We start from the raw sequence: 12,162 nt of genomic DNA, 5'->3' as shown, positions 1-12,162 counted from the left end.
TGCCAACCCCACAACCACCTTGGGCCTCCCTTTCTCCCTCCTAGTAGACTACAGGGACCTACTTGCTGAGAAGCTAGAGCAGCAGCTATTTGTCACCAGCAAGCTGCTTCTGCCTTTGGTCCTTGCTCATCACAGGCCTGCAGCTTCCAGCAGGCTGCCCAGAAGGCGATGTTATAAAATGGAGGGTTTCGTTGTCAGCTTCTGAATCCAAATCAAGTTTGAGGAAACCTCTCTGTACATTTGTTAGCTGTAGACAATCTTGGCTCAAGCTTGGAGTTTAAGTGCTAAAATCTCTCTTATGTTTTTAACTATATTTTAATTTGAATTGTTTTCTAGGCTATTTTTGCTTTGCTGCTGCTTGGCTTGGCTAATTGCTAATTTAGAAAAAGTGATATTTCACTTCAAAACATAATTAGTAACCTTACGTTGTTTCATTAATTTGTCCTCTAGATTAAAATTGGTTATTTATTTATGAGTCGCCTTTTACATACATCTTGAGGTGCTTTACAAACACAGAATGAAAACAGCTAAAATAGTTTAAAAAGCAGTACATACAGTGAAAATAAACTGAAGGTATGTTTTAAAACAATGCAAAATGAACACCTAATGCAGAGGCCTTTTCATTCTGCTGGCCTTGTCATCCATCCATCCATCCATTCATTCACTCATTCCAGAAACTCTGATTGTCTAAAGATCCAGGAACATAATGTATCTTTCAGCTGTTGTGTGTTGTCAGTGCCACAATACCATTTTCTGGTGCCACCACTAGGTGTCTGGGAATGAATCTAATCTTTGCTATTGATAGACCAGAGGAGAGTTTGAAATGCTAATCTCAATGCCCAGGTAGGTTCATATGGATGAATGTGGTACTTAAGATAATATGATGGTGTTGGAAATACATTGGATGGTAGTTCTGGTTCCTGATGATCTGTGACAAGTTCTGGTGGGAATCCTGTTTGTGAGTCACTAGTTCACTAATCCTGTCAACCAAATTCATTTATTTACATTAAAATGTATAGGCCACATTTCAGCTGACAAAACACCCAAGGCAACATACAATTATATTAAAGAATGCAATATGAAAACAACTTATGTATATTATAGAAGCTGAGAAACGCAAACATTGTTTGTCACACCCTTCACAGAGAGAGGGAGAAAGGATCCAGATTTTGCAGAGTAAGGTGGTTTTTTAAGTAAGCTCCCCTAATTCTCACTTTTTATTATACCTAAAATGGGTGAGGACCCCCCTCCCCAAAAAGTTTCAGTATCCAAAGAATACTGTACTCAACAGCAATATGCAATCCGTAGAAATGAGAAAAATATACAACAAAAATCACTTTGCTATCCTATAAGAAATCAATAATAAGCCAACAGAATTCAAGCTAATAACAAGCTAACATAATTCATGGATCCATTTCGCATGCAAGGCAGTACCAACAATATATCAGCAAGGAAATAAAAACTAGATCACTCCATCAATTACAGGTTAAATTATTACAAGCAATTTACAAATAACTATGTGAATGCATTGACTTTCTGAAATTAATCCATTCCCCCACTCTTTACTACTTCTCCAGGAGTTTTCCCTTCAGACTTGGTTGTTCTTATTCTCCTTGGTACTCCTCCTAGCCTCTAATGGTTTCATTCCCCTCTCAGACACATTGTTCCTTTGCTGCTGCTCTGCTTTCACCTTTATTCAGTCAGATCCCCAACTCTGAAACGTGTTTTCTCTGCCACTTCTCTGAAGTCCCAATATGGGTTGGTCCATTTCCTCAGCACTAGAAGAACCAGAGAATTGTGTCTCCCCCTTCTGTCCTTCATATTCTGTAACTTTCACAGACAAATGATTGGCATCCTTCATTTGTGTTGATACATGAATATGACTGTTGATAGTCCTCACTCTCCAAACTATATGCTCACTGGCTTGAAAGGCTGTTTCAGAAGCTTTTGAAAGTCTGCTTTCATCTTAGTCATCTCAAATCATCCGAGACTCAAACTGTAGACTCTACAAAAGTTTAGAGGTTGGCTTGAAAAGCAGCAATATTCATTAGGTTCGCATCGCATAAAATATTTGAGGAAGGACACCCTGAAAGGGAACCAAAGGGATTATGCATGTGTAGTGGATTTTTCTGACCGCTAGGTGTCATTACATGCCCCACCATAGCAACACAGCAAAGTTTTCATGGGCAAAGATGGTGGAAGCATGAGCAAGTCAGGTGGAGTTTGTGATCTCAGAAGCAGTCTGTTGATAAGATAGAATGAAACATGATACAGTACAAAAGGCATTAGTGTCATCTTTACCTGTATGCTTTGATCCTGGACTCAAATTCATTTCTCTCTCTCTCTCTCTCTCTCTCTCTCTCTGTGTGTGTGTGTGTGTGTGTGTATCTCCTATCTGAACCACAATTATTCCATACAGATACCAAACACACAGGTTTAAGCTGTGAAAACTCTCATTTCCAACTAATTTATTTTTATTTATGTGAGCCATCCAACCCACGATGGAATCCACTATCCTACGCTATTTTATTGAGTGAATTGGGTAAATTGGCACCAGGGTGTAAGCCAGTTTAAATACATTGGCCATATAAAATATAAGTCTCAATAAGTTGGATAAAAGCTGTGGCTCTTTAATCAACCCACCATGTGTGCCCTTCTTTTTATTCCTGGCTGTAGGAGCAAATGCCTTTGTACAAAATCCAGACACAAAATTTTACAAAACTCAGAGTATTGAAGAATTCCTCATTCACCAGTTCTACTTCAGAAACAAAACCAGGTAATTCAGAACTTCAACATCCATGGAGAAATTTCTAGGGATGGGGAGAGTTTCAAAATTCATCTCCGTGACTGTGCAGAGGTATAGATGTACAGAGCTGTACAGAGGTTACGGATGGGAGCTGAGGTCCAAAACATCTGGAGGGCACCAAGCTGATCTAGTCCAACATTCTTTACAAGAGTCTGGCACTTGGGAACCTATCAGAAATTGGCCAGGCCCGTTAGCCCATTGGTGGATTGTGGTCTACCTTCTTGCTTCTGGTGTGTATAAGCCTGAGGGGCCTTGACGGATACAGACTTGTGGGAAGAGATTGTACATCAGTGGTATGCATGCTTTGTTTCCAAAGTGACCCGGGTTCAACCAGTTCCAGCATTGGGGAAAGGCTCCTGTGTGAAATTCTGGAGAGCAAATGTATAGACAATATTGGGCTTGCTGGACTAACAATAAAAGGCAGCTTCTAAAGTTTGGTTCATTTGTTCCTGCAGAAGACTTCAAACAGCGCTATATATATTTTTAATGATCTGAGGAAAAAACGAAAATTGATTGGCTTTAAAAGGAGCACTTGGCAAGTTATGCAATGACATAAATCTTGCAGTGGTGGCAATTTCTTAGTGGTGGAAATCACATATTGGGAAAAGTTATAAAATGTAATACGGAAAAAAACACAGCAAAGCAGAACTTGTGCTACAGTTTCTGTCATCGAAGCTTAATGGGTAATGGTAGCACTCAAAAATGAGACACAGCCTTCCACTCCATCCCTGCATAAGCCTGTAAAACAACTCTTCCATGCTTCTCTGAGGCCATGAACTGTTAATATTATGAATGTCCTCTATATTGTTTTCTTCCTGAAGTCTGTAATATTCTTGTAAAATAAGTCAGTAAAAGCCAGCATTTATTTCTTATCGCATTGGGATGAAGCAGATGCAAATAAAAATAAAATGCTATTGTATGCCATAACTGTAGAATGGGGCTTTTTGGAGACATAATGCTCATAAAATGGTTTAAATGCAAAACAGTGCATGCATTTCATTTGCATTAGCAAACCTCCAAATGCTAATCTCAAGAGATAAGTGAAATTACAGTTGATTGCATCCATAACTGGCTGTTATGCAGTGTTTCTCAGACAATCAGGAACCCGGCAGCATAACATGGTCTCGTACAGAAGCTATTCAGGGGTCAGAAAGCAAAGCTTTATGAATTGGGGGAGAGGGAAAAGATTATGAAGGATAAAAGGATGATCTTCCATATCAGGTTTTATGGCATCATATATTGCATGGATTCAATCTAAAAGATTATGCTATCCATATAGGCAGCATGGAAGGAGAAAGCAATAAGGCCGTCAACATGTGCCTTTCTGCTTTGTATGACAAAGTGAAGGGAATGTGACACCTTCCTGAATGAGTTCACGTTCTTGTTAGACCACAGCGCCACCCGCGTCCACACATTAGATCAATTAACAGTGGAGGCTAGTCCATTAGGGCTAAGGAGGAACTGCCCCAACAACCTCAACCAGCCCCCAACATGCCTACCTTCTTTCTTATAACCAGTCCTTGGGATGGGATTGCCTTTCAGCTTTCTCTTCCTTTGTCTCAGTGTTTCCCTTTGTAGAACTTGGCAGGGAGGAGGATAGGGACAAAACTAGAATTAGTTGACTCTGCCTGTCATTGGCTCTAACTACTTTTACTATTGGGATGTCGCCACCCCTTTCCTCCTTCCTTCTTTCACTACTGGCCACTGCCAGCAAGAGACAGCCCACAGTACCCCCCCCCCCCATGAGTGTTGAAGAGCTGGGTTACATAGTTCCCAGCTGGAGACTACATTGGACCAATTTTCCCTCTTGTCTGCCTCTTGGGCTCTCTCTTGTGGGCTCTTTCTTGCTGGTGATGGTAAGCTGGTGACTCAACTTTCACCAAGCAGGGAAAGAAGGAAGGAGAGGAAAGGAAGCAGCAGTGATTGGAGCAGGACTGCTCCACTGATGGCTCCATCTGCAACACCCAAACATCTGGCAAATGCCTCCAGCATGGAACCCCATGTGGTGAGGCAGGGTCTTCCTGCTGTCAGTGCTAGGCTGATATCTCAACTGCATAGACACAATGTAACTTTCAAACTCTTCTATTTAAGAGATGGGCAGCTTATTTTGCCTAAAAGTAATGAGGCTACTCTGAAGCAATTTGCCTGTGGATTTCAGCCATAGTTTCTGAGGATTTCAACCTTATGAACATCCGATTGAAAAGGTTTGCATTGACTGTTGACCTTTGTGCATCTGATGAAATTTGATAATATCAATCAAATATTAGTCTTGAGGAATCAAGTTTATTTGCACAAAGCAAAATACAAGCTTTATTAGGAATTTTTTTTACAAGAGGCTATGAAATGGCTAATGCAATCATCCAAAAACAAACCCTAGCATGTTCAGATGGCCAATAAGTGCATTTGTAAATGTAAAAGGTTACAACCATTTAAATATACAGGATTGGATCGAGCTGATGAAAAGCTGACTCTATTTAAAGTTCATAGTGAAAAGTCTCTTTAAATATGTAAGGGGCTCTTTCTGGAATATTTCTTGTGGCAGTTTCTTGTGACAATAGGAACAATTTCATGGGCATTTTGATTTTTCAGTCCCTGCATGGGAGCTTGCATGGGAGTTACTTAATTGCTTCCATTGGTTTCTGTTGTTATACTCCTTGAAATAGTCTTTGAACAACTCACTGGCCTGTAATAGACCTCTGGATCACCTGGAATCGTTAGGGCAGAGGAAGTTATCCCCCCCCCCCAATAATTATGCTTGCCTGACAATTAAAGTTTTGGCACAGGTCTTTGTTCATCCACCCACAACGTCTGGAGATGTCTGGAACAGGCCTTTTTGAAATGTTGTTTAGTTTTCACACTTGGATGGTTTTAAGTCCCTTATTCCTTTTTGTGTATATGTGGCTAACGGATGTATTCATTTGCTTCTTGTTCTGCCAAGCAACAGAAGAGAATGCAGAGCAGAAACAGGCTGGAGCCTTCACTGGTTCAGGGCCCAGATCATTACTGTTTCTTATAAGGACCTAAGAAAACTTTAAGCCAGGAAGCTTCACCTCTTTCATGCAAGGAACCACAAGATGTATAAGCAAGAGATCTTGCCAAAATGACATCTTCAGAGCAGCATTCTGCAGCATTACAGCTCTAGTTTGTTATACTAATTAGAGCCTCAGGTTATGCACGGTTTTTAAGAGTGTGGATGTAAATTTTGCTCCAGTTCTTTTGGAAGATGTGACTTTTCAAGTCTTCATTTTCTTCATCTGTTCAGGATCAAAAGTTATTTTGATCCCGAACAAGTATCTGTAATGTAATCTTTATAAGAGGTTGTGAATCATTCTGAGTTTGCAGAATCTAAACGATAACATTAATTTTCTTTTTCAGCCCCACTTATCTTTGGTAAGCATAGCAAATCGTCTATTCCTTAAAAAAAATAAAAAACTGTTGATGGGATCACTTAATCTATAAAACCTCTCAAAAATAACATGATTTCATACCTGGTTAAAATGATCTGCTAGTGCTATTTTTTAATGGGAGGGTGGCAGCTTTGAAACATGGATGCTTTGCTAGTGAATACTGTTGAGCTGAGCTCAAAATCAGAATTTATCCAGGACGCAACTCCACTGATGCAATAGACCGTCACCTACAAAGCCTTGTTAGATGGTAGACAGTTATGCAGGCTGGTTTAAGGTATTTTGCTATGCTAGTCAAGGAACATAATTCCTTCTGTCCTGGATCTAAGGACTGCCATACCCCAGGCAGCATAACATTTCATATGAATTATCAACAGTTGTGCCACCATCAAAAAGCACAAAATAATCTACATAAAAAGGATTACTCAAAAAGCCAAATGGCAAATGATAGATTGTCACATATAAGCATTAAATAAATTGGGGGGGGGGGCAAGATTTGCCGTGTATTCATATCTCTGTGTATTTGCTGTAAAACCAAGTGAAATGGGTGGCATTCAACACTATTCCACCTCAGAGTAGACCAAATTAATGGACATCACTCTTCTGTATCTTATTGGATTATTCTTGGTCAGAACTAGACAATGCAGGATCTCCTATGGAAGTCGCCCAAGGAGATGCAAAACAGTGTCCATTCTCTAAGATGTCTTGACCAAGAATGATCAACAGTTCTGTTGAAATAAAATGAAAACTCTCTGATAGCATGTACTTCATACATGCCCACACTTCCATCCCTATTTATTCTATACATAAATACAGTGGTACCTCGGGTTAAGAACTTCATTCGTTCTGGAGGTCTGTTTTTAACCTGAAACTGTTCTTAACCTGAGGTGCCACTTTAGCTAATGGGGCCTCCCGCTGCTGCCGCCGCGCCGCCGCCACGTGATTTCTGTTCTCATCCTGAAGCAAAGTTCTTAACTTGAGGTACTATTTCTGGGTTAGTGGAGTCTGTAACCTGAAGCATCTGTAACCCGAGGTACCACTGTATAACTTTTAACACATTGAGACAGATGGGGGGGTTAAAAAACTTTGCTCTCGTGTGTGAACTTTGCTCTTGTGTGTGAACATTCAGCCTGTTGAAATCACCAAAGCTATTGTGACTGTGAATACAATAGTTTTCTCTTATTCCTAATTCATTCTTGTCTGTTTGCTTTTGCTCTTTTTAAAAAAAAACACCCTGAAAATAATGGAGTGACATGACAACATGCAGAAAGGCATGCTTTGCCAAGTATCTTATTCCAAACTTGTAACATTTGGTTTAATTTATAAATGGACATTATGCCCTCTTTAAAAATGCTTTGTACTGCTTCTGTGAGAATTAGTGAGAGCCTAATGTCATACATTCTCAAAATGGATTTATAAACCCGACCTACAGGTGAAAGCCACTTCATTTGCCTTTTTACCTGGCAATTGGGAATCATTTATGTTGGGGTGGGGGGAAACAAAAAACAAACAAACCATTTTTTTCGGAGGCGTCATGGGGATAAAGTGTAACTTTTGCTTGTACATTCATTCTGCTCATCCAAAAATAATCTGTGGCCAGATGGCGAGGGTGGAGGAAAGCGACATATAAGCCAGAAAAAGCAGACTGACATTGTTTCTATAAAAATATGGGCTACATGTAGCAATATAAAGACTTCTTTGTTCAACGTCGACTGTAGACTGATATCTGTGGGGGGAGTTCGGATGGCTGAATGGCTCCAAAGTAGCACGGATCTTGTAGCTTGATTTTAACCTTGCTTCCTAAACATCTTCTGTCAATGGTAGCTGGGACTCATTGGTACAGGTAAGGTGGAAGTCAGAACCAGAGCCAATGGCAAACAGAACCAACTGGTTTTGTCTCCATCCTCCTCCCTGTTTAGGATCCATGCCAACATTTCTATTTAACAGATATAAAACTGAGGCAGAACCTGGACCCTGCGATCATCATCTGAGGTCCAGAGGGTGGCATCATGAGAACAGGTCTTTTCAGTGGTTGCTTCCCAATTGTGGAATGTTCTCCCTGAAGAGGCTCATCTGGCACCATCATTACATGTTTCCAGGCACCAGGCAAAAGCATTCCTTTGATTGACTGCTGGTTAGACTAATGCTGCTGCTCCGCATATTAAGAATGTGCATTACCAGTTCCATAGAACAAAATGTGTTGCCTTATTAGAATCCTCCTTTTTAAATTACATATGTGAAATGTTTTTTCCTCAAAAACAGATGTATTTGTATTGTAATGAAAACTTGCTTAAGGGGAAAAAGCACACCTCTTCCACACTCTTATTCCTAAACAAGACTTTGTAGTGTTTAGACTCAGTGCTTCAACTTTTATTTTTATGTTTTTGCCTTTTCAAATCCTGCAGTGAACTCCTGTCTACCAGCTGAGACCCATGCATAATTTCCCAGTTTGCCCCAATCTTCAACTTCCAGGAAGATTCAGGAACTGTAGCAGGAATTACATTACTTGATTGTCAAATGTTCTCATCGTACTGGCCTCAACCATACATGAACTTCTGGAGCCCTTGAAGTTTACAAGTTAATAAGATCAGTTATGTAATTGAGAGCATATAAAAATGACAGAAACAGACAGCAGTAGAGCTTCATGTATGTTGGGCAGACCAGGAAGCCAACTGGAGTGAAAAAGGCACACTCAATTGCCTGCAGGGTTCTTGCTGGCTACACTTTACTAGTTTAGTTGCTTTAGAGCATTTCCGTCTTAAAATACATCAGACAAAAATTGTTTGACCAATTTCTTTGATTAAGTAGTACTATTAAGCACATTTTGACTGGTGCATCAATGATTCTTTCATTGACTGACAATGAAAACTTTTTTGGGAATGAATTTCCTGGACTTATTTTAATGTGTGTTTTAGCAAATGTTATGTTAGTTCTTATCTGGGCTGTCAAATAATTAAACTTTTTTTAGTTGAGTAATCACTGCTGTTTTATACTGATTAAATATATTTTAAAATTCTGATACAGACGGTCTTTCTGAGATATTGAAGGTAGGATTTGAATAACTTACAATTTAATTAACAATATTAACTGCCTGTATTAGAAGGGAGGGAAGGAATATTAATTCTGTCTTTCTTATTTTGTATGAAAGTAATGTACAGAATCTAAATACGCACGAAAAGGATAGTGTTCAGTAACTCTCATTTAAAATGGGCTCCCACTGATTGATCGGTTAACAGCTTCAACTGATAGCTCTGCAGATAAAACCGAGAAAAGCTAGCAGGCTTCCCCACACCTGCCCAAGATTTTCCAAATCAGATACTACCAATTTATACTGGAGAATAAATTCAGAGATATTGTGATGGCCGGTGGCTTTTCACAAACAAATGTACTGACAGGGTTCAATGTATTTATGTGTGAGCAGCGTATGTGTTTATTGCAGGCCCAGGGGCAGTGACGGTGTTTCACCAGTGAAGTTGAAGTGCTCAGGCAACAAATAAACACCAGGAGGCATGTTGGATTCAAATTGGCCACAACTTTATTGATTACAGATGGAACAGGTTTGGCATAGGCAGTGGGCATGTATCCAGTGACCAGGTTTACTGCTTCTGGTGAACCATGGTTATTCAATGGAAAGGAGTGCTGTGGCCCTTCAGTGCCTAAGCTGGGCATGTGGACAGTCACTGCAGCTCTCCAAGATCCCTTAAGGGGGTCCCTCTATAGGACGGGGGGGGGGGGCATCTAGCCCAATGCCTCTTCCACCCTGAAGTTGTGGTGATAGTTACAAGGTAGACAAAACTCACAGACCCAGCCCATTTGTCTATAGGAACTGTCTATAGGGACCCAGCCAACCTGTCTATAGGAACATTCCTCCCTGGCCCTGAAAACAGGGACTGATAATTATCCATAGCAAAGTTCAAAAACTGGGCTGTTGCCCTCCCTTTTGGACAGCCCTGAAACCACAGTAAAATAGGGAGGGTGGGGGGAACACCAGGGAAGAACTGTGGTGCTGAGTGCAGCACAGCCTGCCTTTTATTCCCTTGGAGTGGACCCAGATGAGTGAAGTTGCCGCTCCAGGGCACAAACACCAATCCCTGCAGAAAGGGGTAACAATACTTCACTTTTTTATTTATTACTGCATTTCATTCAGATGCCTTTGCTTCATCTGTCATTTGAGAAAATTCGGCTGAAACATTATTTTCAGAGTCAGTTGTCCCATTTGGACTGTGATTTATTTGGCAACAGATTTCAATTTTGTATAATGTAAATCTGTTGCAACCATTCAGTTCCAAGTGCCACACCAATTTATTTGTTTACTTTAAAATAAGCCTTTTTTGCCGCTTCTTTTTCTGTCATATCCTCTTTTGCTACCCCTTCCCCTTGCACTGGTCATTTCCTAATTGTCACTTTTAATCTATTAACTGGAGAATTTTTCTGTATCTGTATTTCATCTTTCTTTAAATCAAGTATGTATTGGGGCAACCTTTCTGCTCTTCATGGAGAAAACGTCTGATCAACTGAAGTCATTTATCTTGGGTTATAAGCCATTTACCATACCCCTGAAGAAACAGTTTGAGGCACGATTAAGAGAGACATCCATGAGCCCTTACTTTGACCTAAGTATTTTTGTAGTAGTTTCAGGGTAGGAGAGATATTCTAGCAACACAAGTTCAACTGAGTACTATTTGTTTTTTTACATATATTATATTTATTAAAGATATCTAAAACCTGCCCTTCATCCATAAAATACCAGTGTGGGGTACAAAACACTGAATAAGCTTCAACCATGCAATAAACACAGAAACTAGGGAATAAAAATCATTATAATAAACACTCGGCCAGCTACTACTGCACATGCTTACTTGGGAGGATAATGGAGGTACTTGCCTCACCTATTGACCGCTCCTGGGTTATTCCAGGTGGTCTGACCTAACCCAGGGAGATCTGGGGCTGCCTCAACCCAGTTTGGCCAAAGCCCAGGACAGTCTGAATTTTAAACTTAGGCCATATCCAATGTGCATCCCTAGTAAACTTTGCAGGGGGTTGGACTAAATGACCCCAAAGGTCCCTTGACACTTCTATGATTTTATAAACATAATATCAAAGAAGCAACCAGATTTCATTGTCTGGTGACATCAGTGAGGGCAAACTAGCACTGGTGATATCAGATGCACGTCAACCTATGAATTTAAGTCCCAGCAATACAGTGTAGATAGACAATATATATATATTTAGATGCTGTTGTTGTCTTGGCAACAGTGTTGAGTTTCCTCCCTCTGTGAATGCTGTTGTGCCTTTTCCATTTTCCCTCCTGAATTGTTGAAAACACGGGGCTCTTTTCAAGGGGTGCAAAAATGTTTTCAAATGCAAGCTTAGGCCTCTTGGGTTAGCTCAGCTCCACATTACTCTTTCAGTGGGTTAAATTATGACTAGGCACATTTCAATTTTCTACAGCACAAAGCAATTGTTATTTGTTAATATGTTCTTTTTTTGGTGGGTTGGAGTAAATGAGTTTTATTCTTTTAAAGTGGGTGCTTAATGGTTCACATACGCTTCAGATTACACATTATGAAGGGACAATCAAAAAGAAAGGAAAAGGAAATCTAATTAGTCTTATTTCCTAACTTGCTGTTACTTAAAACATTTCATTTCATGAAGTTTAGAATTAAACAATCAAATGATCCATTCATCCTGCAAAAAAAGTCTTTTGCTGAGCAGACCACATCAAAATAGATTCTTTTTTGAGGGGGGGATGGTTCAGGGCTCCTTGAAATCCATGCAACTTTTTCAAATAATGAAATGGCACCCATAAAATGGAAGTGTTAAACTTATAAGCCAGTTGGCAAAACATCAAACAAAGCATTTCAAATACTTTGTTCTTTGTCTGCATTGTTGATGCTACCTTTTTAAGCTCTCAGAAAGATTTGGAATTTTATTTAGCCCCCTCCCCCTTTT

General features: G+C 39.9%; 1 long non-coding RNA gene across 1 annotated transcript; it reads right to left on the bottom strand.

Annotated features, from left to right (window-relative positions):
• Window positions 1-978: 978 nt before the first annotated feature.
• LOC114595347 (uncharacterized) lies at window positions 979-4,392 on the bottom strand. The gene is made up of 2 exons (XR_003706265.2): window positions 4,306-4,392; window positions 979-3,297 (listed from the first exon to the last, which is right to left on the bottom strand). It is a non-coding gene; the product is annotated as an uncharacterized LOC114595347 (long non-coding RNA).
• Between the last annotated feature and the right edge of the window lie 7,770 nt (window positions 4,393-12,162).

This window comes from Podarcis muralis, chromosome 4 (genome assembly GCF_964188315.1).
Source record: "Podarcis muralis chromosome 4, rPodMur119.hap1.1, whole genome shotgun sequence".
NCBI lineage: Eukaryota > Metazoa > Chordata > Lepidosauria > Squamata > Lacertidae > Podarcis > Podarcis muralis.
This window is presented reverse-complemented; position numbering and strand designations above follow the sequence as displayed.